The sequence below is a fragment of the Narcine bancroftii genome, chromosome 7, assembly GCF_036971445.1.
Source record: "Narcine bancroftii isolate sNarBan1 chromosome 7, sNarBan1.hap1, whole genome shotgun sequence".
NCBI classification, from domain to species: Eukaryota; Metazoa; Chordata; class Chondrichthyes; order Torpediniformes; family Narcinidae; genus Narcine; species Narcine bancroftii.
This window is the reverse complement of record NC_091475.1, coordinates 183,029,868-183,056,920: the sequence shown is the minus strand read 5'-3', so window position 1 is coordinate 183,056,920 and position 27,053 is coordinate 183,029,868. Positions and strand designations below refer to the sequence as shown.

At 40.5% G+C, this 27,053-nt stretch overlaps 1 protein-coding gene across 6 annotated transcripts in view; it reads left to right on the top strand.

Moving 5' to 3' along the window:
- Positions 1-27,053, top strand: part of stard13a (StAR related lipid transfer domain containing 13a) — a 684,147-nt gene that overhangs the window by 43,692 nt on the left and 613,402 nt on the right. The window lies entirely within an intron of this gene.

Below are 27,053 nucleotides of genomic sequence, written 5' to 3'. Positions count from 1 at the left end.
CTGTATGGGTTTCTCACCACGAGTCGCCAACAATCTGCTGCCTGTCTTCAGTCTCAGAGCCTCCCACTGGTCTGCCACCATGATCCTCTGCTCTCCTCAAATGATGGGTGGTCTCCTCATTTTCTGGTTCCCTGCACCAGTCCTCTGTTTCCCCAGAGTCTGTAACCCCTCGTGGTTGCTGTCGATCATAGGTGCTACCATCTTGGGCCAGGTGATGAAGTTGCAGTGTTTTTTTAAATAAAGTCACCATTGGGTGCATTTACAGGCCATTTAAAACCCATATGGAGTCGTTAGCTGTTGGCCTGGAAAGTTGGACCCCACGAGAGTGCTGTAACTCTACTCTCCGGAGGTCCACACCAGCAGCAGTGATGGCATTGCAGCAGCTCTGGCAGCGCCACCATTTTCCAGATTTGTAATGTCATTACAGAAGGCTTCAGTGCCGAGCAAGTTGTCACTATTTAGGATCTAAACTATAATTAGTGCCATGTCGGCATGATGTGATATGCGAAATGTAAGCTGAAAGCCTTTTGGAATTAAACAGGAAACCACCTCGTATCTGTTAACCCGTACTCCTCCCCTGCCCCATCCTCCCTCCTCTCCTCTTCTCCCTCCATCTTTTCATTCAGACACCTTGCCTGCTTTTTGCTCATACCTTGATGAAGATCTTCCGGCTGAAACATTAGTTACCCTTTATTTCCTATACATGCTGTGTGGCCTTCTGAGATTCTCCAGCACTTTTGTGCATTGCAGTTGAAAGTTTTCCACATTTTGGCAGTGAGAATGGGAAGCTGACAACCCAATCTTGATCCTAGTTGTTTATCGATGTTGATAGCTCGAGAAATATTTATTGACTGTACTTAGTTGCCCTTGAGATAATCATGATGAAGTTTCCTGAACTGATGCAGTCCATCCAATGTAAATAAGGAATAGAAACATCAAATGTAGGAGCAGGTCTCAGCCATTTGGCTTTTCGAGCTTTTGGAATATACCTTATATACTTGTGTAATAGTCAATCCCATGTAATAGTCTACTCTCCTCTTTTTTTGACCCGAGAAAAAGTTACCCCCATATTTTTGGCCCTGGCTGCCTGCCCACTGTAATTCCTGACACCCCGACCATTGATCCTTACCCTGGCCACCCATTATCCATGCTCCCGATGCTCTGACCACGGATGCTCAACCCAGCTGCCTCATGTAGATATCCTCAATGGAGTGACATCTGGTGCCTGTGATTTCACAGGCCAAGTTAACAACCCCCTGGAGTTTATTCTTGACCTGAGAGTTGACACCTCCATACCCAGCAGCAATGCAACCAGCCAGAATGCTCTCCATGGTGCATCTGTAAAAGTTTACGAGAGTCTTTGGTGACACCTCACAAAGTGCAGCTACTGGCTAGCCTTCTTTGCGGTTGCATCAACGTGGAGGCTCCAGGACAGATCCTCAGAGATGTTGACACCCAGGGATTTGAAGTTCTTGACCCTCTCCACTACTGAACCCTCGATGAGGACTGGGTCTGCACATTTTTGGCTTGTTAGGGTAGTTTGTAAAGGTTTGTTCCAGTAGCAAGTATTAATAGGACAGTCACTGTCTGTTTTCAGAGTAAATAATTGGCTTATGAGGAAAGTCCCACAAAATAATTTCATTTCTGAGCTGCATAAAATAGCAATGATCAGGAGAAGGGTGTGGTTGATTTAAAAAAAGGAAAAGCAGTATAATATAAAGAATATAATTCTAAAGATGGGGAGGAAGCGGAGAGAACCAAAAGAATGCATCTCTTGGTGGCAGGACAGATTGAGAAAATGTGGAAAAGTTAAGGATCCTCCAATAAAGGACAAAATTACTAAAGCTACATCTGTAAAACATTTATTTGGCCACAAGTGGAGAATTACTTTCTGTGCTGGACACCGTGCTTTAGGCAAAATGTTAAGGCCTTAGATGATATGCAGAAGTAATTTATTAGAATCTTGGGTTCATGGAGTCAGTGGAGATGCTGGAATAATTGATAGAGCAGAGAAAGATGAGAACTATTTCGATAGAAGTATTAAAAATAAAGAAGTAGGCTGTATAAAAGAAGACAAATGATTTTCCATACAGGACAGTATGAGGACAAAAGGACACATTTTAAATGTATTGGCATAAGAACGCGAGGCAACCTGCAAATATTTTCATTGTTATGATCTGAGGTGTACTGTAGAGAGGACACTGGTTGGTTGCATCACTACCTGGTATGGAGGTGCCAATTCTCAGGTCAAGAATAAACTTCAGAGGGTTGTTAACTCGGCCACAGGCACCAACTTCACTCCATCAAGGATATCTATGAGTCGGTGTCTTAAAAAGGCAACCTCTATCCTCAAAGACCCCCACTCCCTAGACCATGCCCTCTTCACTCTGCTACCCTCGGGAAAAGGTACAGGAGCCTAAATCGAGCACTTAGCAGAACAAGGGCAGGTACTTCCCCACTGCCATCCGATTCCTGAATAATCATTGAACCAAGACACTGCCTTACTTTTTGTGCTCTATTATTTTTATACCAATGCCATAAGATGCTTATAATATGTAAGTTTGCTCTATGATGATGATGCAAACACACCGAATGACATGACTTGTTCATGACAATATCCTGATTCTGGTCCTGATTCTGAAGCTCAAGGCCAAAGTGCTTGTAGAAGCTAATTCAATCATGGGATAAATCATGGATAAATAAATGAAAGAAAAAAATGACAGGGGCGACATGGTAAAACCCAGCACAGACCCAATGGATGGACGACATGATTCCACAATAAGATATTAATCAAGTAGATGAAGGGCTTTGCTTCATTAATATATAAAATGTGAGGCACTTATTTTGCAACGATGAAAAAAAATGTTTCATAGGGCCGATATGGCCTGTTTCCGCGCTGTAAACTGTTGTATGATTGTATAAGGTAACTTTATTCAGTGACCTTAGTTAAAAGCCTTTTTCCCCTCATGGCATGAATCTGGAAAAATAAAGCTGTACTGTGGGAGCTCTGAATGAAGAGTTTATGTGAACTATTTATGGATTGCAGTCTGTACTTGCTATTTGTTCTGACTGGGGTCATTTTTTCCCTTCCCCAAAAGCAACTTCTTTGTTAATAGCATTTGATTGGTAATGTAGATCTTCTCAGCATTCCTGCCATAGTTCTAATGCTACATCATGTAGCCTGAATCTATGTGTTATGCGTGTTGAAGTATTAAAACAAAGTGCTTTTATGTTTGGATTCCTCAACTGCCACCATTATTTCCCCTTGAAAGATTCCTGAATAATTATTTTGTTCAAGGGATCCTAAAAATGGTTCAGCTGCCAACAACAAAAATTGACTAAACAACAAAAATTGACTAAATTACTAATGTGAAATATCAAGCTCTAATCATTTAATTCAAACTTCACACAAATGCTCAACCTGTGTGTGAGAACTAACCAAGAGACTGTATTGGCTTATCCAGTTTTCCAGATCGAAGATTTCTGGGGTATTTCAAAAAAATTTTTTTTGCTTTGTCTTAGTTATATTTGAAATGAACTTTGGAAAATTATAATACTGTAGCAGCCCGCTCATGGAGAGATGTACTGGCCTGCAAAATGGCTGACGAATGCGATGAGTGCACTGACCTAGGAGTGACACCGTCCGTAATCCCAGGTGACCTCTGCATGGCAGGAAGATGGGGAGCTCTGGCAGGAATGCCGGCCAATCCGAGGACAGAGCTCCGATGACATGTGGCCCTACATCAGCACCAAGGGCCATATAAACGCGACAGCCAGAGCAATTAATCAGACTCATTTTCCAAGCCTTTGGTGTGCATGTGGTACTTCTCTGTGCTCACGTAGCACATACACTACATTGGTGACCCCGACAGGTCCAACCGGCAGTTGGACCCAAAGTTGACAGATCAAGCAGAGCCAGTGATCATTCACGCTATCTCTCTAAGGCTTCTTGCATTCTGGGTGTTGCAGCCATACTTGTAGGTTAAGCAGGCCGAGGCTCATTTCCAGGTTCGCCATATTACTGACAGCACCCTCGATCAGGGCATAGCAACAAGGGTTGTAGATTTCCTACAGCAGCCTCCAGAGCAAGACAAATACGCGGCCCTCAAAGAGCTACTAACTCACACTTTTGGGCTTTCCCGACGTGAGTTTCCAGCCCAATTGGACTGATTGGGGTGCAGGGCTCTGTCCGCCCTAATGAATGAGATGCTCACATTAACTGAGGGCCACAAGCCTTGCCTGGTCTTTGAGCAGACCTTTGTAGAGCAGCTGCCCGAGGATGTACAGCTCTTGCTCACAACAAGAACTTCAGCAACCCTTGGTCACTGTCTTGGCAGACATGCTCTGGAAAGCAAAGAAGGACACCACCACCATCGTAGACCACATCAGTAAGCCCCACGAACAACCCCCAATGAGATCAAGTCCAGCGGAGAGGCAAGTGAACACCCTAGGACAGCTTTGCTACTAGCATCAGCGATGGGGTACAGAGGCCATCAATGCCACCCAACCTGTGGGTTTTCTGGTAACACCCTGACCAACCATCGTTGATGGCTGCTAATGCAGTTAGTCCACGTAATGACCTCCTCCATGTCTGGGGCTCACTGTCAGGCAGGCATTTCCTGGTCAATATAGGTACTGAGATAAGCGTTCTACCCCCCCCTGTGGTAGTACACCACTGGCCTACTGCAGGGGGCAACCTCTGTACCTGCAGGAGTGTACCACCGGCCTACTGCAGGGGGCAACCTCTGTACCTGCAGGAGTGTAAGGGGACAGGACAACACCTGGCCGGCTGTCAATCAATCACCTGGTCAGGTGTCAATCATCCTCCAGGATATAAGCCTGCGCCAGTCTCCCAAGGCCTCACACAGATTTGCTGCAGCCACAGCCAGCCTGGCTCTGTGGAAGTCTTTGTGGATGTCTTTGTGAATTAAAGCTTGTTGTACAGTCTTTACTTTGTGTGTGTCTGATTCTGGCTAATAGTGCACCACACCCTCGCAGGACAACGGCTTGATAGATCACTTTGATGGGCACCTCAAGGCAGCCTTGAATGCCTGGTTTAAGGGTCCCAACTGGGTGGACAGATTGCCTTGGGTCCTGTTGGGAATTCGTACTGCACCAAAGGAGGACGTCAATGTCTTGGGAGCGGAGATGGTCTATGGAGCACCTTTAATTATTCCCGGAGAGTTCCTGTCCCCCGATAAACAGCTGGAAGACCCCACAGCACATCTTGAGAACTTGTGGCGAATACTGGAGTATTGGTCCCGCGGCATCCCCCACCACATGGCCAGTTGAAGCACAGCATCCTGATGGATCTAAAGACTTCCCAGTTAGTGCACGTGACAAGGGGTGCACACAGATCAGCATTACAATGATCCTATGAGGGGCCTTACAGGCTATTAGGGACAATGTTCCACCTTCGTCCTCGACATCGATGGTAAGGAGGGGACTTTCACTGTCGACTCCTGAAACCGGCATATCTGGACTGTAATGAGCCGGTCTCCACTCCGCTCCGTGACATAGAGGCAGGCTACCTAAGGCTATGGACAATGACTTGATCGCGGTTCTGGGGGGAATGGGGGGGGGTAATGGCCTGTGCATGGAAACATACACCAGCCCGCAAAATGGCCAAACAATGCAGTGACTGCGTGGACCTGGGTGTGACACTGGCCATTGTCCCAGGTGACCTCTGCATGACAGGAAGATGGGGAGCTCTGGTGGGATCGTCATCCTGACTGATATCCTGTCAGTAAAAATGCACAAAAAGGCTAGAAGAACTCAGCTGGTCTTGCAGCGTCCATTGGAGGTAACGGTACTTTACTGACATTTTGGGCCTGAGCCCTTCTTCAAGGCAAAGAATAGGAAGGCTGAAGACTGGCCGGGGGAGGAGGCCAGACCAACAAAAGATGCTGATTGCATATGAAAGAGGAGAGGTGAGAATTGATTGTGGCTCTGTGAAAGGTGACAGAGAGAGAGAAAGAGCTGGGGGGGCGGGATGTGACGGGGGGAAATATAAGTGGGGTTGGGTTTAACGGAAACCGGAGAAGTCGATGTTAATGCCATCCAGATGGAGGTGCCCAGATGGAATATGAGATGTTGTACCTTCAATTGCGGCTGGTCTCAGTCTGGTTGTGCATGAAACTATGGACAAACGTCAGCAAAGGAATGGGATGGGGAAATTGAAATGGGTGGTCTTGGGAGATCAAAGCTATTGCAGCAAACAGAGCTGAGGTGCTCAACAAAGTAATCTCCCAGTCTGCGCGCAGTTTCTCCGATGTAAAGGGGATCACATCGGGACTACCGGATGCAGTAGGTGACCCCTGCAGATTCACAAGTAAAATGTTGCTTCACTTGGAAGGAATTTTTAGGGCTCTGAATGAGGGAGGATGTATGGGCACAAATGGAGCATCACAGTGGTAGGTGCCAAGGGGACAAATGATGGGGAGAGAACGTGGACAAGGGAGTGACAGAGAGAGCGGTCCCTGCAGAAGGCAGAGAATGGTGGAGTTGTCTGGTCCTGCTGCTTTGCGTAGGTTTACTCTGGACAGGATCTTTCTCATCTGAGAGGGCAATTCAACATCAACGATGTTGCATGAAGTCATAAATAGTCATACACAGAATGGGCAATAGAATTCTTTCCCACAATTTCCACTAATCAATACTTTTCTGTGGAAAATTTTGATAGTAAGAAATTAAAAGTTTCCTCACCATATTCTTTGTAATTACTGTTTGATGCTTAACAAACAGTGAGATCATGTCATGTTTATTTTGGCTTCACACAAACAAAATTTTCTATCCTACCAGGAACAATTGCTTTTGTCTGGATAAGAAATTTCTTGTTCTGAAAGTATTGTTTACATTTGCAGAGAATTTGTAATTTAATAAAAACAAAATGGGAATAATTGCTAATCTCAATTCTTGGTACAGCTATGACAGGGTTCTTATTTCCAAATTGTCTTAATTTAAAATGAGACATTTGTGGGAAAGTAATGTTCTGGTTGAATCAGCCCTCATTAGAACAAAAATTTGTTTCATTAAAATGAAACTGCAGATCATTTTAAACACCTCATAATTTCTCCTCATAATTGCTCATAAAAGCTTCACTTCCAGATGAACTCAATGCCTTCTACACCCAATTTGACCACTAGAAGGAAGACTCATTGCATACCCCCATGTCTCCTGAAGATCCTCCACTGTCAGTTTCTGAGGATGATGTGTGGACTGCCTTTGGGAAAGTGAATCTAAGGAAAGCCTTTAGTTCAGACTGAGTACCTGGCTGAGTTCTGAAAATCTGTGCTGACCAACTTGCCAGTGTGTTCATGGATATCTCCTGCAGGGCATGGTATCCACCTGTTTCACATAGGCCTCAATCATGCTTGTGCTCAAGAAGAATGTAATAACCTGCCTAAACGACTTCTGACCAGTGGCACTCACATCCACGGTGATGTGTTTTGAGAGGCTGATGTTGAAGCATATTGGCTCCTGTCTGTAAAAAGTTAACCCAGAGTAGAGCAATCTTAAACCGATTTCAGTGTCTCTTAGGATCTGTTTGGAAAATTGATCCTGGACACTCTCAATAGGTCAGATAGAAGCAAACCTTTCTCTATGGTAACACAGCTCTTTCATCAGGATATGGTGTTGAATTTCAAGAATCTCCAGTTTTGAGCTACCCAAATTTTATAAAGACAATTTATTATTACAGATTAAAACAGAAGGAACACTACAGTCCATTCTCAATCAATATTCACTCAGTTACTCTTCATGTTGTTTGTCTTACCCTTTCTTACAAGCCCTGTCTGTCATTTCTGTCCTTAGGCCAGTGTTGGTGTTACTGAACAACTGTTGAGGGTGAGAATTGACATCCTCTAATGAGAGATCCATACTTTGACTGTTCTCTGTGGTTCCTCCAATTGAATTTCAGTACATAGGAGAATTGATTATTGAGCTGTTAAAAAGTGGTAAGAGTAAGAGGCAGGGGTTTCGATTAGTCTAAAGATTTTGCAGCATCTAGAGCCAAGAGTGCCACATGAGGTCCCTCTATTGGTTCTCTGTCCCTACCTTCTGAATTTTTGAATGGCTGGATGGGTTGGGGTTTATTTTTAACAGTTTGACATTGATGGCTTAAAGATCTGATGTGCTAGTGTGGAACTAGAGTAATGCTGAGGCAAAACTTCCTGTTTTAATCTAATAATAATATTTAGTGAACCTGTTTCATTTCATGAAAATTGGCTATTTTTAATTTGTACTAATTCTATATTTTCAAAATTTAAAACTGCTCATATTCTAGCATTGGTTTGATTGGATTTAATCTCGTGTTTCTCAGAATATTGGTCTAGGAACTTGACGACTTAGCAATAAAAATAATGCCTCTTGAAGCTCATTGCCTTGACTTCGAGAGCAGGTTTCCTTAAACATGTGTTGTCTTGTTTGAGAATTAAATAATTTTTTTAAATTATTTGAATTCTTTTTTTTTTTTTCCTGTGCTACCACAATGATGAAATGGTAGCCCAAGTGTGTAGAATTCTAGGCATATTCTTATTCCTCCTCAAGGACATCGAGTTGTTCGAAGAATATGTGGAAGGAGATTCTTGCAATCTACTGTTCCTTAAGATGACAAGGCTGAAATATATTTGACATTTTCTTGGATATATCTGAGAAGATCTTCTTCTTTTACCTAATTTACATCAAGTAAGCATTCCTGGAATTTGTGATCAGCTACATACAATTTTATCAAGGATGGATGCAACTCTTTCAGTAGCTATTTAAACCTTAAGCTAGCTCACTCTTTCAAATTGCCTTGGAAGATGAATATCATTTGGATCAGTCAGACTACAGCTGTAGTTTTTCAGGTCAAAGTATTGATCATTCTTAGACCAGAACATTTACAGCACAAATAAGACTCTCCTTGTGTTTCCTGGAATGTAGGGGTTCATATTTAGAATGCATGCCATGTTGTATCCTTAAGTTTTATAAGTAAAAAAGGCTCTTGAAGCAACCATATGGCATGAATGTAATCAGCAATATTGCATGATATCCTTGAATGCCAGGTTTTCTCAGAGGTTGCAATGTGTTTTTTTTAATATCTGGGAAGATGGACGAACGGATGCAGGAGCACACTCTTGAGCAATTCCTCTACGACAAAATAAACAGATTATACCACAGGTTTGCTGAATCAAATATTTCTCTGACTACATATGTCTGTAAGTGTTTGAACCTGCAAATTGAGGCAGTTTTGTCTGGGAAGATGAGTTATGGTGCTGGATGGAGGAAGATGATTAAATATTTTGAAAAGGTTGAAAAGCCCTCAATAGTGAGACAAGAGAAGAAAATTAGGGATCATTAGATGTTCAAGTAATTTTAATTGTGTGCAGTATCCATGCAAATGACCCAGAATGCTTAACCAAAAGTATTTGCAGCTTTTATAAATTAAATAAAAATATGAAAAATTAAGGGCAAGTGTTTGCACTTTTGAAGTGATATCTCATTTAAATTCCATCATTAGGAGCAAATAATGAAAGTCTGTTGAAGGGGAGTGAATTTTTGATAATCCTTTAAATTTGAAGAGGAAAATTACAAATTCAAACTGTGTACTTCAGTCCCCTTGCTGCACAGCGTCCTGTCTGCTAATGGTATAGGCATATGAATCCCCAAAGCACTATGAGAGACATACCAAGGCATAATCAAATTTAAGCCAAATAGTTTTTTTTAGGCAGAGACTGGTTGGACCAAGATAGCTCAGAAGATCGACTACATGGTCAAGCAGAGGAGGGGATCAAGAGAGGTAGTAGAGTTAAATGAGAACACTGATTTCAGCATTGTTCAAGAAAACATGAGTGATGGGCAAGTTAGAGTCTGGATCAGGATTTGGATAGTTTTGACATTCATGGAGAGTTATGGGTTCAAGTTAGCCTGCTGATGTCATTGTTGTTATTTCTTATACGAAGACCCTTCATTCATCATGATTCAGACACCTTGAAACTTTGTTGAATGAGAGAACAGCTCAGCAAATGTAGAAATGCATTTGCCTTATATAAATTATAAAATGTGTCTCAAGCTCTTTCAGTATAATAGGTCAGTGAAATAAGATGAATATTAATCAATGGACTATTTTGTTTCACTCTCAGCAATAAATAAGTTGGCCTTACACATGTCAATATAGGTTGTCATAAACCTGCCCCATCTTTCCCATTTCACTGGGACATTTTACATGACTTAAACAAATAGCTCATATCTATGATCTCAAATCCTAATGTTAGACTTATCCCAACAGATACTGTATATATTTACAAATATAACTTGCTGTATGTTCTCTCTGATCCTCTTCAGCTACGCAGCCCCATGGATTCATGGCCATTCCATCCCCTCTTCCTATTATTATTGACACAACTGGGCCCTTCAACCTATTGCCCCTCCTCTCCTCTTCTCAGTACGTAGTTTATAAGCTGTTCATGCAATAGCAATTTTTAGTTGGATATTATTTGGAACTATGCATAGATTTTTTAAAGCAAGATTCTAATTTACATTTATATATTTGTAACATGTTATTTTTACATCCTAAGGTCACCATATTGATTATTATTCTTCAGCTACACTGCACTGTAATAATCTGCAAATGGTTTACGATAGAGACTCTGGATCCTAGTTGACCACTTTATTTCATTCCTATTTGGATAATATTCAGTTTGCATTTGAAGCCTGAGTTGCTTATATTCAATATGGGGTCACAAATTTAATGTTTTATCTTGCTTTATTGAACCGAGAACATTGGTTCATCCACTTTTCTGTTATTATTCTATTATCTGGCTGTATGGACTTAGCTGGTTAGAAATGTATTCAGATGGTAGTGTAAATGTTTTGTTTCTCTCAGATTCAGTGTCATATGTTTGCTCTTTATTTTTACCAATTTTGTCATAATTAATCACTGTTCCACCTCATTGACTGAAATGACAGTGCTATTGATAATAATGGGACCTTCTCTGGAATAAATACCATTTATTGTGTGCAGTGATTATGCTATTTGAAAGGTACTGTATTTGGATGGTTGAACTGACATGTTTCTGACAGCCAGACAAATGTTTTCCTGTGATTTTGAGGAATACCTACCACAGATCCAAGACCAGACTCCTAAGTGGTTCTTTAACAAGTCAGGAGCTTTTAGTCTGCAGCTTATATTTATGTCTTAATTCGCTTGGAAATTTTAACTGTAGACCAAAACCATTGGAAAATTATACAGAATTAACAGGTGAGTGAAATATTGCTTTAAATTTGAACTTGTTTTATACTATGACATTGGTATGACCATATGCTCACAGCATTCTTAACTGAATCATAATTGTTAATGCCCGATGTAGAGATTTTACTATATTTTGATACATACATTTGTTAAAATCTCTAAAATGGAATTATATATTTGGATATTTCATTCATATTTTTGTTTGTTGTTAAATCCACAATTATGTTCAATATTCTTACATTAATATAAAGTCACAAACTACTGTGACTTATATTTGAGACAAATATAAGTGGCATTCAGTGAACCAGTCCTGCTGTTTGTTAATTACTGCATGAATCTTTCAGACATATGCAAGGCTGGTATGACAAGGTGCCAGTCCCTATGGACGCTCAAGAGGGTAGAGCAGTCCAGGCTGGTGTATTGATTTGTCTGATCTGGTACTGAACGCATGTATTAAGGGAGGGATTAACTCAATTTTGCTGCCAAAATTGTAAAAATCAGTGGAGAACAGAGAAGAAAAGTTTACAGATATTTTATTGATTCACAAAATAAATGTGTTTTTTTGGTTATTTTCATTGCTATAGTATTATTAGTAGAATATATAACATTCTTGTCCACATGAAGAGCAGAACAAGAGATTATTTCAGAATGACATGATATGCCCTGTTTATTTCCTGAAGTATCTTCTCTTGATTATGAAAATATGATCATTGATATAAGATAAACTTGTTATTCTTCCAACTTATGGAAACTGCTTGGTTAGATAAATTGTGTATTCTATTCAGTGGATAGAAGCTTGTTAATTTGGGGGGGGGAGATGTTGGATGAGTTTTTGAATTTTAAATCCCTTACACTTGCCTGAAAAATGAATAAGATAAAAAAACTTTCAAATATCCTTGCATAATATATGTGTCTGTTTCAGCCTCCTACTATATGCTGCAATCTCTCCAGATAGAGCCTGAGAAGTTTCAAGCTTTAATTTTGATCAACTTCAGGTCACTGAGAGTCAGAGTGAGATAGAAAGTTTGCACAAATTTAGCAATTCTCTTTTGGTCCCAGATCACTCTGGATGAAGAATGTAATAACATAGCACGGAACAACGAAAATGGCATTATATCAATCAGAATTTCTAAAGAAATTAGTTTGGATTTCTCAAAGATCATATTTTCAAGTATCTCATATTATGATTTTTTGAAAGTAGGCAGTTTACTTTGAATCAATTTAGTAAGATTAGACTTTGGCTTTGTGGCAGAAACCAGTAAGTTACTGTGATTGCCTCTCTAACTGGAGACCTGTGACTAATATTGTGGCTCAGGGATCAGTGCCTGGTCCATTGTTGTTTGTCATCCTCACCAGTGATCTGGATGATAATGTGGTAAATTAGATCAGTAAATTTGTAAATGAAACCAAAATTGGGGGTTGAAGTGGACACTGCAAAGGATCTCAAAGATTGCAGCAGGATCTGGCCAACTGTAAAATGGGCAGTAAAATAGCAGATGGAATTAGAAATTTAATTCAGACAAGTGTGAGGTGTTGCACTTTTGGAGGATGAACTAGATTCAGACTTGTATGGTGAACAGTAGGGAGCAGCGGAGTTCAGCAAAACAAATTCTGGGAATAGAGGTACATCATTCCATGAAAGTGGCATCATAGATAGGTAGGCACATTGACCTTCATAAATCAAATTAGTAAAGTCAGGAGATGGGATGTTATGTTGAAATTATATAAGATATTATTGAGGCCAATATGGAGTATTGTGTGTCACCTACCTACAGGAAAGATGTTAACAAGATTGAAAGAGTGCAGAGAAAATTTACAAGGATTTTGCTTGGACTTGGAATTTTGAATAGATTGGCCTATGCCCAGGAGTAAATGAGGAGGGATTTGAGAATGGTATACAAAATTATGAGACTTATAGATAGGGTAAATGCAAGCAGGCTTTTTCCACTGAGATAAGTTGGGTGAGATAAGAATGATAGGGCATGGGGTTAAGGATGAAAGGTGAAATGTCTCAGGGGAACACCAACATAGTCTGGATAGCCAAATTTCATATTCTGGTGTTTCATTTGCATGTTCTGTAATACTATGAGGATGATGATCTGATCTCATGATTTTAATTGTATTATTGTGTCATATTTGAGAAAATGACAAAGAGAGTATTTTCACATTTTTTTGTCTTCACTTTCTCTTCTCTTTTCTTTGGCTTGGCTTCGCGGACGAAGATTTATGGAGGGGGTAAAAAGTCCACGTCAGCTGCAGGCTCGTTTGTGGCTGACAAGTCCGATGCGGGACAGGCAGACACGATTGCAGCGGTTGCAGGGGAAAATTGGTTGGTTGGGGTTGGGTGTTGGGTTTTTCCTCCTTTGCCTTTTGTCAGTGAGGTAGGCTCTGCGGTCTTCTTCAAAGGAGGTTGCTGCCCGCCAAACTGTGAGGCGCCAAGATGCACGGTTTGAGGCGATATCAGCCCACTGGCGGTGGTCAATGTGGCAGGCACCAAGAGATTTCTTTAGGCAGTCCTTGTACCTTTTCTTTGGTGCACCTCTGTCACGGTGGCCAGTGGAGAGCTCGCCATATAACACGATCTTGGGAAGGCGATGGTCCTCCATTCTGGAGACGTGACCCATCCAGCGCAGCTGGATCTTCAGCAGCGTGGACTCGATGCTGTCGACCTCTGCCATCTCGAGTACTTCGACGTTAGGGATGTAAGCGCTCCAATGGATGTTGAGGATGGAGCGGAGACAACGCTGGTGGAAGCGTTCTAGGAGCCGTAGGTGGTGCCGGTAGAGGACCCATGATTCGGACCATTCAGAGCCAGCTCTTCAGCGCTTGACGTCCTGCTTTGCGGAAACTGCCAAAATGTTTGGCCTGGAAGTCAGCCTGAAGAAAACTGAGGTCCTCCATCAGCCAGCTCCCCACCATGATTACCAGCCCCCCCACATCTCCATCGGGCACACAAAACTCAAAACGGTCAACCAGTTTACCTATCTCGGCTGCACCATTTCATCAGATGCAAGGATCGACAATGAGATAGACAACAGACTCGCCAAGGCAAATAGCGCCTTTGGAAGACTACACAAAAGAGTCTGGAAAAACAACCAACTGAAAAACCTCACAAAGATAAACGTATACAGAGCCGTTGTCATACGCACACTCCGAATGTCTTCACTTTAATGTTCAGATATTAACCCAAAGTTCCAGCATTCTGGGCATAATGAGGGCAGGGCAGATAGAACAGCACATCTTGCGGAAAGAGTAAAGAGGAGAAGGGGGGAAATGGTTTTCAGCTGGAGATTTTGTCCCTGAGGTTTTTCTAGAAAAAAAAATCACCTTTGTAGGTGGCACGGTTAGCATATTGCACGGAGAGCAATGCTGTTACAGCACCAGTGATCAAGACCTGAGTTTGAATCCCATGCTGTCTGTAAGGAGTTTGTATGTTCTCCTCATGCCTGGATGGGTTTCCTCTGGGAGAACGTTTCCTCCCACCATTTGTAACATTTGAAGGTTGTAGGTCAATTGGGTATAATTGGGAAGCACGGGCTCGTGGGACAAAATGACCTGTTACCATGCTGTATGTCTGAATTTAAATTGGTGTATTTTGTCTAAAGGGAAAGGGTTAGGTGACTTTGCTTCAGTCAGAAGGCCCTTTCAGAAATTTACTCAATGTTGCAGCTGCAAAACTACAGATGCAGCATGGCACTAAAACCAAGTAAATGAATGTAGACAACTGACTGTGCAATACAGAGAGGAGAAAAAAAACACAATAAAGTATAAAAGTAAGAAGTCTTACATGTATTTGTTGTTGAGGAGTCTGATAGTGGAGGGGTAGCAGCTGTTCCTGAACCTGGAGGCACCTATGCCTCTTTCGTGACGGCTGCAGCAAGAATAGAGCGTGTGCATCAACTGCTCTCCGACGGCACCGTTCCCTGTCGATGTTCTCGATGGCTGGAAGACATTTGCCTGTGATGTCTTGGGCCTGTGGCCAGAGCTTTAGGCTCAGGAGTATTGGTGTCCCCATATCAGACCATGAAGCAGCCGGTCAGCACACTTCCCACCACACATCTGTAGAAATTTGGTATCATAGCAAACCTTCACAAACTCCTGAGGAAGTAGAGGCGCTTTCGTCATTATGCCATTAGTGTGTTGGCTTCAGGAAAGATCCTCCGAGATAGTAACTCCCAAGATCTTAAATTTGCTCACCCTCTCCACTTCTGATCCCTCAATGATCACTGAATCATACACATCTGGCTTTCCTCTAAAATGAACTTGTGAGTAATGTTCTACCAATAATTCTGAAACTGTGTGGATGGTGTAGGTTTGGGAGGTGATGATGCCAGTGACTGTATGTCTTTCCAGGATGAAAAAAGGGATGGCTGTAACATTTGACACTTTGCAGCACATTATTGCATGTGGGAGCCCATTGCCTCTTTCTGTCCCACAATTTGTTTACTCACTTGGCAGCACACTGATTTGCAAGCATTACAGACTACGCAATTATGTAAGGTGCCATTAGTGACATGCCTTTGAGAATACCCAACAAAGGACGGCAACTTCCAAAATGTATGGCTTCAACATAAGCCTACCCAGAGCATCATGACAGTTTCCGCTTAGTTAGCAGTGAGCAATCGCAAGCTTCATTTTTGTGTTTATCCACTGAACCTTTTATAGCAAGTTAAACTAATGGGCTTCTACTGAAAAAAAATCTCTCACTACCTAGCTTTGGTTTTCTATGCATAAAACCCAGACACAGAATAGAATTCAAATAACAAAAGCAATACTGCAATCAGCAACCAAGAGAACAGACAACTCCTTGAGTGCAGTGATTGCAGCATATAGCAGAATTGGTCTCAACATTGTGTGCACATGCGGCTGGAAGGCTGGAGGCAAACCCACCGACCTTCATTTACTCTGAAGGAACTTTCTTTTTCTCTCTTACTTTTAGGGGCACAGGACGACACTAATGATGACTCTGTTGCCCTAAGGATGTAATATTACATGTTCTGCATTATTACATGGCACAAGGAATCTTGAATCTTGAACATTTACTTTGGTATGCTGTGCAGGAATGCCTTGAAATATGAAAGTGATTCCTTCCAGAAACTATATTGTTAAGCAGTAACTACACTAAGCATAGTTTGATACAGCATATTCCTATGGGCTCTCTGATGTAGTGAGAAATAAATTTGCAAATTGATGCCTTGAACACCTAAGCAATCAATGGTCTTATAATAGAAATTAGGAAATCAATCCTTCATAAATTCCTAAATAATCCTGCGTATTATTCAACCATGCGCAGATATCATTGCATTTTCAATGAATACTGTCCAATTCCTCATTTTGTAACAATACCCATGTTCCCTTATCTCAGTTGATGACTTTTCTGGTGCCTCACTATGACCTCTGACTCTTCCTCCAGAAGGAGAAAAAAAATCATGTCTTGAAATGAAATGAATGCAATTGTTTATTGTCACATGTACCATTATACAGTGAAAGGCTTCGTTTTGTGTGCTATCCAGATAAATCAGTTCATTCTTAAGAACAAAGGTAGTGCAAGAATAAAGCAGAAGTGCATGGTATGTTGTTACTGTAAGTCAGAGTGCAGGGTATACTGTTACAAGATAAAAAGTAAGGTACAGAAAAATGTACAACTAAAACAGTGTAAGGGTACTATTTTACCAAGGAGAGGACTATGAATTTAATAACAGCAAGAATAAAATTGTTCTCCTAATGGAGGATCTTGTTTTCCAACTCATGGATCTTCTGCATGATGAAAGGAGAGAAAAGAGAGTATGACTGTAATGGGATAGGGCTTTAGTATGTTGGCAGCTTTCCAGAGACAGCAGAAGATGCTTACTATGGAGTCCATGGAGAGGAGTTTGGTTTATGTCATGCCCTGACTGTGTTCACAACTCTCTGCAGTTTCCTGTGTTCTTGGGTAGAGCAGTTCCTGTACCAGGTTGTAATGACTCAGACAGTTTGCTTTCTATAATGTATCTGCTTATGCAAATCATAATGAGTGACAATGTGCTTTGATCTTTAAAGTTTCCAGATCCTTGGGCTTATCATTGCTTGGATTGCTGTACACAGTGATCTCTTCCAAGGTTGGGAGTTTTATCAGAGGGCCTCTTGCTCACTTAGAGAATCCTGTGCTGCACTTGAAAATCTGGTTGTCTGTGTTCTATTATGGTTTTAAGTTGCAAAAACCCTTGGAATGACTTCCACCATCTGTTCCAGTTACACTGCATCTCACCTTTAAGAATGACTTTAGTCCGTTAGTTGAAGCAAAATCTCACCAAAATTGAGCTGTATTTAAATAGTAGTGCAAGAAACAGCATAGTCTGTCTTATTTAAAGATTAAAACCTCATACTGTACTGTTTAATGGTTTATTAGTTACATGTAAGGAAATTAAAAAAAAATAAAATATTCAAAAAAAAGATGAAAATTATTATAATGAATTTTGTGCACTAACTGATCCCTAATGTGCACTGCCATGCAGAATAAATTCACTCCGATTTACTAAAGTGTCCTCTGTATGACCTCTTGCTGTATGAGATTGCCTTTCAACAGATGGCAAGCCTTCATTCACTGCTCTGAATTCAGGTGGAATGTTTATTACAACTTTGCGGGTGAAACCTGGGAAGGAAAAATTTATGGGTTTCATTCGGAAACTTCTGCCAACTGCATTTTCTATGATCTACTTGACTCTTATTATGAGTTTAGAGTCAGGCCTCATGTGTTTGGTTTATCAGGTTCTGTGGAATGCATTCCGGTTCTTTTTACAGGTGAAGCAAATTACTCAGAGTTGCTATGGAATCGGAAAGTGAAGGTAATTGCATTGAGAATGAATTAAGTTCCATCTGTCGATATTTTCTGAAATCTTGAAGTAGTTTTCCATAATGTAACATCTGTTCATGTTTCTGTGCGTGTAGCTTCCCAGAAGATTAGTTTTATATGCCGCCAAACCAACCAAATGCTTTAGGGAGGTGTGGTTGCCTGACTCCATCTCTGCCATTTGACTTGTTAAATATGATACTTGATTTATTTAAGATGGAAAAAGCTGCTCTGTGTCAAAATTTTGAGATGGCAATGGTTCATATGTTTACTAATTGGCAGTTAAGTTTGGGAGGAGGAATGATTTGGAAGACAGCCAGATTAGATTTGCAAGTACAGGGCTTAAGTTAATTCAAGCTTCAATATGAAATGGTGAATAGTTTGCTTGCATTAGCTTGCATTAGATGAATTTGCAATGAAATGGGGGCTCCTGAAGATGTGATCATATCAATATTAAATATATACAGTAATATTTTTGTTGCCTGGAATTCAAGCAACTGGCAACCCAAGCAACCAGCAAAAATAATCGAAGAAATAAATACATTTTAAAAATTAAAATAAATAATAATAAATAAAAGTTTACAACTATAAAAGTAAATGTTATCTGAAGCAACACATAACCCCTTGGTGAAGATGGGAGCAAACATCACTCCAGTGAGGAAATCTACATGAGGTAGTGTCTTAAAAAAGCAGCCTCCATCCTCAAAGACCCCCATTACCCTTTGCTACCATCAGGAAAAAGGTGCAGAAGCCGAAAGACAAGCACCCAATGGCACAAGGACAGCTTCTTCCCTGCTGCCATCAGATTCCTGAATAATCAATGAAACAAAGACACTGCCTTACTTTTCATGCACTATTATTTTTATTTTTTTAATTTATAATGTTGAAAAATGGTTATAATATGAACGTTTGCACTATGATGTTGTCACAAAACACTGAATTTCATGACAGCAACTCTGAATAAATTTTCAATAAAGTTGCATTAGAATAAAATGGCGGTGCCCAGGATGAAGAGCTGGCCGATGCCATTCACCCCTGGGACAACTCTCTCAAAATGTTTCCCTATCTCTGTCTAGTAATAGTCTTTATCTTTATTAGTATATTAGTAGAAAAGGCTTTATCTGTAAACTTGGGGAAAGAGAGGTTACTTATGATGGTGGCACAGTTAATGCAATGCTGTTACAGTGTCAGCGACTGGGGTTCAAATTCAAATTTAGATTTTGTAAATTACGGGAATTACCTGATTAAAGTGAACTTTTCAAAATTAAGGACTGCAGTACTGATTTTTTTTTCCAAATTACATTTTGCTCCGGTTTCCTCTCATCTTTCAAAACATACTAGGGATTGTCAGTCACTTGGGTGTAATTAGGCGGCACGGACCCATTACCGTGTTGTATGTCTACATTTTAAATTTTAATTTAGAACAACTGCATGCTGTTGATTCACTGTTGAAACAATCTTCAGGTTATTCGTGACCATATTCCTGAATTAGCCACACTTTTTGATTTCACCATTAAACTCTGTAAGACAGAGGGCTTGTTCCAACATTTGTACCAACTACCTCTATTCTAGATACACAGTTGAGGTCCTAAAAAGTGTGAATACAATCAAATGCTTCTGGGATCACACTAAAATGGACTGACTGTTTTTGCTGATACTTGACGATGGGCCTAAGCCCGAACTACTGATTACCCTTTACTTCTTGTGGTTGCTGTGTGAACTGCTGAGTTTCTTCAGCACATTTATCTCACTTGATGGTGTGTTCACTGGAGGGGTTCACATTTTCAAGGCTACACAGAATCAAGCCACACATCAGACCTTCCTTTCAAGACATTGGTTTCTAATAATTTAAAACAGTAATTGAAATTGCAGTGCTCCTGAGTCAAAGATTGTGGTTTCACGCTCTGCACAAGAAACTTGAGTGCAAATTTTTAAGTGGCAGGTAAATGCAGTACCATACAACAGAGTGATCCTTACTGTTGAGGTAGAGTTTTTGAATTGGATGATAGAAGTCCAGGCTTATTCTGGAAGTACCAGAGGAGTTTATTAATTATTTGAATATGGTTATTTTGTTTTGGCAGTAAAACTAAGCATTTCAAATATGTCATTTCTAAATAAATGGTATGATAAAATCAATTTCTAGGCCTGTATCTCTTAACTTTAATCTAATTTTAATTTCTGGTTCTTTACACACCTGCCCCATCCCCCACCTTGATTGAAATATCTTCAATTGTTAAAACTCCAAATAAATTATTTCCTTCCTCGAATCTCTCTTTCTACCACTTTCTCTTCTAAGTGTCTGTGGTCAAAATTTTGAATACCTTGTAGCACTCGTACTACATGAGTGTGGAGAAGAATGACACACACACCAAATCCTTGGAAAATGAGACTGTTTATTGCTCTGGCCGTTGTGCTTATATGGGTCCTAGTCACTGATGTCAGGACCCCGCGTCATTGGAGATTGACTGGCGTTCCCACCAGAGTTCCCTATCTTCCTGCTGTGTCATGCCCAGGTCTGCATGGTCGCCATCTTCATCGGTCATTTTGCGGGAGGTCCATATCTTTGTACGCAGACTGCTACAACCTCTCTATTGAATATCTGCTTATTATCCTGAGTAGGAATGTGGTCATTTTTGACCACTTTCAGGATGTTATAGATTCTATAGCATTATTATTCTATCATTTTTTAAAAATTCTGTAAATTTTGTAAATTCCTTTATAAAATCCCAGTGATATTCTTTTATATTTTAAATTTAGACATACAGCACAGTAACAGGCTATTTTGTCCCACGAGTCTGTGACACCCAATTTACACCCAATTAACCTACAGCCCCGGTACCTTTTGAAATGTGGGAGGAAAGCAGAGCCCTGGGGAAAACCCATCCAGACACGGAAAAAAACGTTAAAAAATTCCTTGCAGACAGTGTGGGATACAAATCCCGGTCCAAAACATTAGCCCTGTAAGGATGTTGCACTAACTGCTACACAAACTGTGCTGCCCTACATCTGATATTATTGAATAGAAACATGCTGGAATTAAGAATGAGATATAGAAGTATATTGAGCAAAAAATGAGCTGCTGGTGGACCTCAGTGAGTCAGGCAGCAGAAATGGTCAGTGAACATTTCAGCTCTGCATCCTTTACTGAGACTAAAGTTTAAAGGAGGTGATATTATGTATATGAAGGGGAAAAAACTGGAAAGAAGCCAATATATGATAGGATATTGAACGGAATGTGGGAGAGGCGAAAGGGTGGGGGAGGGAAGTTAAGAGAAAGGTAAGTTCAAGAGTCGATAAAGAAAATCTGGAAATGGTGGAACAAGCTGGAGGTGGTGGTTAGATGCATGAGGTGGTGGTTAGATTCAAACTTAGACCCATAAACAGAATGAAGATTGAGCTGAGTCAACATTATTCATGACTGGAACATCATATTTGATTAATTTATTGGAGTTCTTTGAAGAAGTAGTATGGGTATTTAGAGAATCATAGTCTGATCAAGGATAGTCAGCATGGCTTTGTGAAGGGCAGAACATGTTTTACAAGCCTGATAGAGTTCTTTGAAGAGATGACCAGACATATTGATGAGGGTATTGCGGTGGATGTGGTCTACATGGATTTTAGACATTTGACAAGGTTCCACGTGGCAGGCTTATGCAGAAAGTCAGAAAAAGGCATGAGATCTAGGAATCTTGTCCATGTGGATTCAGAATTGGCTTGCTTGTAAAAAGTAGAGAGTTGTGGTCAAGGGAGTACATTCAGATTGGAGGGCTGTGACCAGTGATGTCCCACAAGGATTAGTTCTGGGATCTCTGTTGTTTGTGATTTTTATTAACGACTTGTATGAGAGGATAGAAGGAAGGGTTGGCAAGTTTGAAGATGTCAAAAGTTAGTGGTGTTGTGATAGTGTAGAGGATGGTAGAAGATTGCAGAGGGGACATTGATAGGATGCAGAGCTAGGCTGAGAAGTGGCAGATGGAGTTCAATCTGGAAAAGTGTGAGGTGATACACTATGGAAGAATAAACTCAAAGGCAGAATACAAAGTTAATGACAGTTAATGGTAGTTTGGAAGAGCAGAGGGATCTGGGGGTCAGCTCCCTGAAAGTTGCCTCACAAGTAGTCAGGGTAGTTAAGAAAGCTTATGGAGTGTTAGCTTTCATAAGTTGAAGAATTGAGCTTAAAAGCTACGAGGTAATGATGCAGCTCTACAAAACACTTAGGAGTACTGTGTCCAGTTCTGGTCGCCTCATTATAAGAAAGATGTGGAAGTGTTGGAAAAGGTGCAGAGATTTATCAGAATGCTACCTGGTTTAGAAGGTATGCATTATGAGCAGAGATTAAGAGAGCTAGGGTTTTACTCTTTGGAGAGAAGAGAATGAGAGATATGATAGAGGTATACAAGATATTAAGAGGAATGGATAGAGTTGGCAGCCTGCACCTCCTTCCCAGAGCACCACTGCTTAATATAAGAGGGCATAGCTTTAAGATAATGGGTGGGAAAGAGAGGGGTTGGTGCGTGGAATGCACGACCTAGGTCAGTGGTGGAGGCAGGTACATTGATGAAATTCAAGAGGTTACTTGACAAACATATGGATGAATTTAAAATGGAGGGTTATGTGGGAGGCAGGGTCTAAAGGTCAGCACAACATTGTTGGCCAAAGGGCCGGTATTGTACTGTTCTGTGTTCTAAGTATCCAAAAGAATAGATTGGAGGAACAGTGAATGTGAAGCTTTGGGATTTTCTGGAAGTTTTTGAGGAGATCCTACATGAGGTTGATGAATAAGATCAGAGCAGATAGCTCTTTACTACAAGAGGTTCTGAATACAAGAGTAAAGATATCTTAATACAATAAAAGACCTTAATGAGAGAATGTCTGCAATAAGGTGTACAAATTTGTTGTCTTTATCTAAAGAAGGATATAATGTACTTTATATAGAGGGAAAACGGTTACAATTCAGCTGACCAAGCCTCTGTTCTCTAGAATCTAAAAGAATGAGGTGACTTCAAGGTACAAAATTCCAAAAGGACTTGAAGGGAAAGGATTCTTCCACAGTCTAAAAAGTCCAGAAGTAGCCATCACAGTCTCAAAATAAGGGGTTGCCATTTATGATAGGGGAAAAGAAATATTCCTTCATTCAAAAGGTAATGAATCTTTGGAATTTTCTACTCTTGATGGCTGTGCAGTGTTAATTACTGTCTGTATTTAAAACAGATATTAACATTTTTCTGGATATTAAAGGAAGCAGGCACGAGTTCAAAGGATACGACAGGTAAATGGTGTTTAAAGTAGAGGTCAAGCATTATCTTATTGAATAGTGGGGCAGGCTTTCAGGGGCTGAAAAACTTTTACTGTTTCTTTTTTTTTCTTTTCAAGATGTATAAAATGTTTTTTCTTGCATATATAAAGAATTAAATTGTAGGATCCCCTCTACCAGAAATGGTTACATTTTTATATTAATCTTTAATCTTTGTTATCTGTAGATTGAAAACAAATCTATTGATTTTGGTTTAATTACTGGGTTACTGGAGAACATAAAATGCAATGGTTTCTGTTGACCTACATCAAACATTTTAAAAAATATTTAGGACTTAAATTGTATTTTGGAATTACATTTTTAATTTAAATAAATCTGTTCTTGTAACACTATTCCATATTCTGGGTAGCCCTGCAAATGATGGATAACTAGATTTGGATAAATGGTTAAAATTGCTCTTTATTATTTTTGAAGTCTGACTTGCAGTGCAATACAGATAATTGGTTATGTTGGGAAAACACATCTGTTGGCTCCCTGGAAGGATCTGGTGGTAATAAAATATAATTTGTGAATCTTTTAATTTTAATGTTGCTCTTTTATTGCCATTTTCATATCTTATTTTAATTTCTCTTACTATAATATTATATTATAATAATATTGGCCAGTTATTTCTCTCCTTATTTACATTCCTTACAATCAGTTCCTTACCAGAGCTGGTTGCTTTTGGTTAATTTTGTTTTAACAAGTGAATGAGTATCACCATTCACTAGGATTACCTTGCAGTTCCAAAGGGGTTAACAAAATCAAAACCTAATAGGGATTTTATACATCTGGAAGCAAGTTAATATCACTGGTCTGGAAGCAAGTTTTCATCTACTCTCATGATCGCATATTTGATTGAAATTGGAGTTGAAATGCCAGTTCTGTTGAATGCCAGTCCTGTTGCTTGTGTGGCGGGTTTATCCATCAGTCATCGGAGCACAAAAACAGTTTTGTAGTATATACATCCTTCAAGGAAAAGTATCTAATTTTCATTTCCCTTAATTTTCATCTTGTCACTTAATAGCTGCCTGACATCTTAATCACTTGCTTTTCTATTCTGTGCTGAGGAGATGAGAATCAAACTGTACTGAAGTTATTTATGCAAATTCACTGGCCTTATTGTTAAACTTTACTCTGTGCAGTTTCAGTGACTGTGACGCTTGCAATTGAAAGAACCCCTTATGTAATCTGTTTTCTGTGGATTTAACCTTACTGCTATTGAAGCCTATCTGAGGTAACCTGGACTCTTCCAACACTGATCTCAGAGTTATCCATAAATATAATCATACATCAACTGACAGCTGTACCTTCAGTAATCAAGGCAATACTGAGAAATTCATTCCCAAACTTGCCTTTCCTCTTTTAAGACATTCCTTAAGGCCTAGCCCTCTGGCAAAGCTTTTGATCAGAGATTTCAAAAACTATTTCGAAAATTCATTCATGGTAGAAAAAGCTAAAAGCATCTGAATAATTGTAGAAAATTAGGGGGCAAAAGAAAGAAAAAACTGTCATCAAGGGAAAAGTACTGGGTAAATTAATAACACTAAAAACTGTCTTAATACTGTAGATGCATTGATTAAAATCTTTCTAAATCCCTTATTATGTAAAGGTCCTAGCAGATTGGACGAGCTTAACTTGAACCAGAAGGAGAAACTAGGAAGCCTTTGCCAGGTTACCTGGTATCAGCCTAATATTGGAAACATGCTGAAATCCAATATTAAATAGCAGGACATTTATAGAAGCACAGTAAAGCTGAGCCATAATAGAGAACCCCGAAGACTGCAAATGCTGGAATATTGAGGAAGCAATGTTTGCTGGAATAACTCAATGGGTCAGACAGCATCCACAATGGGTAGAAATGATGAGACATTTTATTAGTGTTTGGAACATGTTACAATGAGAGATGATAGAAACAAATAAAAAAGCACTTTGGCAGACACGTACAGGCCAGGAATAGAGGGAAATGAACATTGTGCAGGTGGATGGGGTTAGTACAGATTACATTGTGTTTGGTGCAGATACCATAGGCCAAAACACCTTCTCCTAGCTGTAATGTTATTTGTAAGTGTTTGTTGAAGATGCAGAGAGCAGGATGGATAAATGGAAACTGGTAGATTTAGTGTATTTGATAAAGTGCACATGAAAGATTTTCTCACAAAGTCATGGCCCTTTCTGTACTTCTACATGAAGATGTAAGATGTAAGAAAGGGATTGCAATGTGAGGATAGTGCAATGAAGAGCAATGCAAGGATTAAAAAGTTAGGACTATAACAACAATGACACATAAATATCATCTGCAAGTTTGCCATTATAAGTTGGCATGCATAAGCTATCATCCATGGTATCCTGCATAGATTCTCAGCAGCTTAGACCTCCATTCATTAAAAAGTATAAGCTCTGAAACCTTAAACTCAACTCCAATTAAATATTTACCAGTTCTTTTAAGTATTAAAAGCACAATGGTTAGTGTAGCAGTTAGCACAACACTATTACTGAGCCAACAACCCAGGTTCAAATCAGTGCTGTTTGTAAGAAATTTGTACATTCATCACAGCATCGGCTGTGTCATCAGTTCCTGCAGTACAATGGCATGCTCGGCAGGCTGAGTGTTGGAGGGCTGAATGGTATCTGCATGGGTTTCCTCCGGTTGCTCTGGTTTTCTCCCACCTTTCAAAACATATGGGGGGGGGGGTGGTTGTAGATTAATTCAGATATTTGGGTGGCACGAGTTCATGGGTCAGGAGGGCCTGTGACCGTGTACCCAATATTGTCCTTCCTTTAGCTGAAAGGAGAAAATCCAAGTTAACAAAGTTAACATTTCAGAACATTTTAATCAACCTGAAGTATTAATCCTTTTTCTCTTGCTTATATTTGTGGCACAATCAATAACCACCCGCAGACACGAAGCAAGTAGGAAAGGCTTCATTAACCAGAAAACCTTGGCATGCTTCTTACATATTGCTGGCTCACATTAAAGGCAGGTATGAGGGAGGAGTCTAGGGCTACCAACCTTTATTAGGGATCTTACGGGAAGGAGCAACAGGGATGAAAGGTGGGCCAGCCTGTCCAGTCCAGGAAGGTCATGCCTGCGTTCCACCACATTCACCCCTTTTTTTGGATGAAGACCGGTGGGGTGAAGCAGGGCAATGTCCATTGGCACTGGCCATGTAGTCCTTAACAGTTCATAAATTCAGCTGATCTGGTGGTATTATCTGGTGCTGCGTTCTCTGCAGCACCGGATGTGTCATCAGTTCCTGTGGTATGGTGGCATGCTCGGCAGGCTGAGTGTTGGAGGGCTGAAAGGTGTCTGTGACTGCTGATTCCGAGGGGGATGGGAAACTTGTTTATTGGGGCGAGGGGAGTGGGACAGCAGCCCGAGGGGCCATTGTAGTGGGTTCACTTCATCGCTTCTTGGGAGATCCCTGGGGCCAACTGGTCGCTGATGGAGGCTACTGGGTGCACCTCCTGTGAACAATTTTTCCATGTGGGGTGGCATTAGTCACAGTGCAGAGTAAGGGCATAGTGGTGTGCAGTGCTTCTGGAAGACCTCTTGCCACTGGGAGATGGGCATCCCTTTCAACTTGAGGGCCAAAAGGTCTGCCTTTCAGGTTGTGCCATTCTCCCTTTCCACCTGCCCATTCCCACAGAAAGGAAATACTGCCGCAACTCCTCACTCATGAATGCGGACACCTGATCAT